The sequence below is a fragment of the Mandrillus leucophaeus genome, unplaced genomic scaffold (assembly GCF_000951045.1).
Source record: "Mandrillus leucophaeus isolate KB7577 unplaced genomic scaffold, Mleu.le_1.0 Scaffold182, whole genome shotgun sequence".
In the NCBI taxonomy this organism is placed as follows: domain Eukaryota; kingdom Metazoa; phylum Chordata; class Mammalia; order Primates; family Cercopithecidae; genus Mandrillus; species Mandrillus leucophaeus.
In genome coordinates this window covers 1,165,692-1,170,925 of record NW_012101832.1, presented here as the reverse complement: position 1 = coordinate 1,170,925, position 5,234 = coordinate 1,165,692, and positions in this window count along the sequence as shown.

The following is a 5,234-nucleotide window of genomic DNA, read 5'->3' as shown; positions in this document are numbered from 1 at the left end:
TCGAGAGCTGTTCATACTGGACTGTCCAAGTGTCGATGGAATCCAGCAGCTCCTCACATAGTTTCAGAGTCTGTCCTAGGAGTAAAGAGGCTCTTTGTGAGTGTCTCCTCCCTGCATTCTTCAGGTAGCATGATCCTGTATAAACCATCGATTTTATTATGAAACACTTCTGGGCACTGCCATACCCATTAGAGTATTTCTCTGATGTCACTGAAAACATCATGGGTATTTCAGGTTTCAAGATTATTTTATGCCCTTCAGTCATAGGGACAGCTTCAGTTTATGTCCCATAACAAGGTAGTAAATACCCCTCAAATGGAGAGTCTATAGTCCAAAGTCCCAGGAGTTGTTGCTGGGAAGCGCTCACAGCCTTTTGCCATAAGGCCAGGAAATGTTCAACATAGGGCTATCGAACGGAGAATTTGAACCTACCAGTGCTCTGTCTTCTACTCTGTACCATGTGGGCTTGGCAAACTTGTAGGTTACCATTTAGCATGTTCAATTAATAATGCTTGAAGGGCAGATTTACATGCCTTCTGTTTTACAAAACTAGGTAGGGGAAACATTCTCCAATAAGATACAGTGTTCATTCCCATGCTACAGTCAGGTAAAAGAGATGCAACCACCTCACATGAGGTGTAATCAAATATACCAACTTTTGAAATCCTATCAACCCTTACATTTTTATGTCCTAGTTTCAGGAACTTCTCCTTCCCCAGAACATTTTACCCTCTCTTGTGCAAAAAACAGATTAGGAAATCTGTTCCATAGCCATTGGCAGTCTCTGTCTCTCTTACTGAGCAACAGAGCAGTTTTTACTGGCATTATGTGCCTGAGAGGGAGCAAAAGGAACATGTCTAGATTCAGCCCATCTCTATACTGTTGCAATACCCTCATATTCACTCATTTCATGGACACAGGTGGCCACCTCTAGGGAGTACACAAAGATACCTGCTTGTCAACTCTAGTCACCTTCCAAACACGAAAGGGAGTTTCCCAGCCAGGGTTTAAGCCAAAGGACCCTGGCCCTTTTGCTTTTGGTTATCTTTATCATTTTTTTTTTTTAGACACGGTCTCGTTCTGTCACCCAGGCTGGAGTGCAGTGGTACAACCATGGCCCACTGCAGCCTCAAACTCCTGGGCTCAAGTGTACCTCCTATCTCAGCCTCCTGAGTAGCTGGGACTACGGGCACGTGACACCATGTCCAGCTAATTTTTTGAAATTTTTTTTTTTTTTAAATATGGGGTCTCCTTATGTTGCCCAGGTTGGTCTTGAACTCCTAGCCTCAAGGGATCCTCTGCCTTGGTCTCCCAAAGGGCAGAGGTTACAGACATGGGCCACCACACAGGGCCCCAATTGACATTTTTTTTTTTTTTTTTGAGATGGAGTCTTGCTCTGTTGCTCAGGCTGGAGTGCAGTGGTGCAATCTTGGCTCACGGCAACCTCTGCCTCCCAGGTTCAAGCCATTCTCCTGCCTCAGCCTCCCTAGTAGCTGGGATAACTTTTTTAATATTTTAGTAGAGGCGGGATTTCACCATGCTGGCCAGGCTTATCTTGAACTCCTGACTTCAAGTCATCTGCCCCCCTCGGCCTCCCAAAGTGCTGGGATTACAGGCGTGAACCACTACACCCAGCCTCGATCTACATCTTAATTAATCTGTTTGACTGTTTCCCTGGGCAATTTCAGATCAGATTTCTCATTGTAATCTCTGCCTTCCAGTTTTTTCAGTTTCTCCCAACTGGGGGAAATATAGGAAACTGTTTTGAGTCCCTTTAACATTGGGAAGCAGTAAGGGTTCTCTTTGGTCCACCCAGGCTTCAAAAGTGTTGTATTAAGATCTTTGTTTTAAAGCTATCAATTTTCGTTTTATTCATTCAGTTTTGAAAATAACCATTTAAAGATTTTCATCCTGCAGGGATGAGTCCCATAACTCTCCCTTTCTTTTTCCTCTTAGTTTCACCCCATCAACCCTATCAATGTTTTTTCTCTCTCTCTTTCTTTCTTTCTTTCTTTCTTTCTTTCTTTCTTTCTTTCTTTCTTTCTCTCTCTCTTTCTTTTTCTTTCTTTCTTTTCTTTCTTTCTTTCTTTCTTTCTTTCTTTCTTTCTTTCTCTCTCTCTTTCTTTTTCTTTCTTTCTTTCTTTCTCTCTCTCTTTCTTTCTTTCTTTCTTTCTTTCTTTCTTTCTTTCTTTCTTTCTTTCTTTCTTTCTTTCTTTTTCTTTCTTTCTTTCTTTCTCTCTCTCTTTCTTTCTTTCTTTCTCTTTCTTTCTCTCTGTCTCTCTTTCTCTCTCTCTCTCTCTTTCTTTCTTTCTTTATTTTTGAAATAGGGTCTCACTCTGTCACCCTGGCTACAGTGCAATTGTGTGATCACAGCTCACTGTAACCTTGACTTCCTAGGCTCAGGTGATTCTCCCACCTCAGCCTCCTAAGTATCTGGGACTACAGGCATATACCACCATGCACAGCTAATTTTTTATATTTTTTTGGAGAGACAGGTTTCAACATGTTGCCCAGGCTGGCCTCAGACTCCTGGGCTCAAGTGATCTGCGCCTTGGCCTCCCAAAGTGCTGGGATGACAGGCCTGAACCACCACGTCTGGCTGAATATTTGCTTTATTCATCTTATTTCTTAGAACCGTTTAAAAATTTCGACCTTCTTGGGATGAGTCTTTTGACTCTACCTTTTGCCTTTCCTCATTCTCTTGTGAACTAACCTAATACTTTTATTAGCATCTGTGAGACCCATGAAGGGAAGCTGAGACAGCAAATTTGAACTGCTGTTTGATTCTGCTGGGGTGCCAAAGTAGAAGAGGCCTCTAACCACAGCACTTAGCATGACTTGGGTAATGGGCATCTTCAGTAGGTGAATGTCCCCGCCATCATAAAGCCAGTCCCATATGGCTTGCATACAAAGCATATGAGCTGCTTCATCTGGGGTGGTCCCCTTGGCATTTACAGGTGGAGTTGGACAGTCCCCGCTTCTCAGGGTAAACAGATATTATAGTGGCTTTTATCCAGTCCACTGGATAAAACCAGTACAAGTCTGGTCGTTCCCTCAGAAATACATCTTTTATGTGTCTGAATCACATATATCCATCTGCAATTGTTCAGTAGTGAGCTGTGGTTCCTGCATCAACCCAAACAGGCTCTTCCACTCTGCAGCAATTAAAATCAAAGATCCTGCTCCTAAATTAGTTACTCTCAGAATTCATTTTCGTAAAAATTCCTCAGGAAGCTGATGATACGGATCTACAAAATGGAATAATTCCTTCACACTATGCCCTCTGGTTTCAATAGTTACTCGGTTTTGCCCTTCTCCCACAGTGATTACTTTCTTGGTAAACACAAGTCTTAGAAGTACTTTCTGTTGTCCATGCATAATTCTGCCCTGTGGGGGCAGCTTTGAGGCTGGTGGCCTAAATTCAGACTGACTGAGTCTAAGCTGGTCTAGCACCAAGGTCTCACCCAGCATTCTCTTTTAATTTCAAGTTAGCTGTTACAGATAATAACCAAGAAATTGAATATTTAGCTTGTTTTTCTTATTAGTTTGCATTTCCTTATGCATCTAGTGAATCAACTCTCTGGGAGTTGGAGCCATCTCTAAATTCCCCTGGTAACTTTGACTTTTAGTACCTGATCTAGGTACATACTACATGTGTCCCTGTGGCTTCATACTGTGGGTGAGCACATGGCCACCCAGGAATCAAAGGTTCCTCATCTTTCATCTTTTTGTCCTTTCTTTTCCCAAACCACATGTTTTCTTGAGCCTGGGTCAGCCCAATATATCCCACTCCTGACACCAGTTGTTTAGGAAAAACCTCTCAAACTGTGTTTTTCCTCTACTGTCACACCACCATCACCACAATCACCAACATAGAAGAATGATCTGACCACGGATATGGGTTTTCTTTTCCCCCCACACACACTAAACAGTGGACACCAGCTGGATATCCTCTAATTCAATTCCAGCACTACCTACCTGGAGATAGTATCAGATCTCACAGGTGGAGGGCTCAGTTCCCTAGACTGTCTCCCGAACCCTAGACACCAGTCACAACGCCAGGCCTCTGGAACTTCTGACCAACTGACTTCAATTTGAGGTTCCCAGGTTGGATTAGTTTGCTGGAGTCATTTATAGAACTCAAGGAAACACTCATGTTGACTGGTTTGGGATACTACAAAGGATAAAGATGAAGAGATGCATAAGATGAGATATGGAGAAGGCTTGTGGAACTTCCATGCCTTGGCTGGGACATTACCCTCCAGGAAGCTCCATGTGTTTGTGCTAGCCAGAAGCTCTCTGAATCCAATCTTCTCAGAAGTTTTTTTGGCTGATCTCAGCTCACTGCAACCTCCGCCTCCTGGCTTCAAGGGATTCTCCTGCCTCAGGCTCCCAACTAGCTGGGACTATAGGCACACACCACCACGCCTGGCCGGGCCTATAGATAGACACACACCACCACACCTGGCTAATTTCTGTATTTTTAGTAGAGATGGAGTTTCACCATGTTGGTCATGGCTGGTCTCGATTTCCGGACCTTGTGATCCACCTGCCTTGGCCTCCCGAAGTGCTGGGATTACAGGCGTGAGCCACTGCGCCAAGCCTCTTCTCAGGGGTTTTTAATGGAAGCCTCATGACTTCAGCATTCCTTCCCCCAGGGTTTAGGGCAGAACTCCCTCTAGGGAGGGTCTTAAGATTCACAATCAGAAAGATTGGGGAAGATTAGAGCCCTGCCTTAGGGCAGGTGAAAGGAGGGCAAGAGAAGGTCGAAGAGATTTCCTGAAGTCTGCCCCAGAGGCCTAACACACCCAACATTATAACAAAACACTATAGCCAGTGTGGTGATTTATGGCTGTAATCCCAGCACTTTGGCAGGCTGAGGTGTGAGAATCGCTTGGGGCCAGAAGTTCAAGACCAGAACAGGCAACACTGTGAGACTTTGTCTCTACAAAAAATTTTAACAGCACTTTGGTTGGCCGAGGTGGGAGGATCCCTTGAACCCAGACATTTTGAGACCAGACTAGGCAACATAGTGAGACCTCCCATTTCTACAAAAAAATACAAAAATTAGCCGGGTACTGTGGTGCATGCCTGTAGTTCCAGCTGCTCGGGAGGTTGAGGTGGGAAGATCACTTGAGCCCAGAAGGTTGAGGCAGCAGTGAGTCGTGATCATGCCACTGCACTTCTGCGTGGAGACGTAGTGAGATCTTGTCTCAAATAACAACAATAATAAT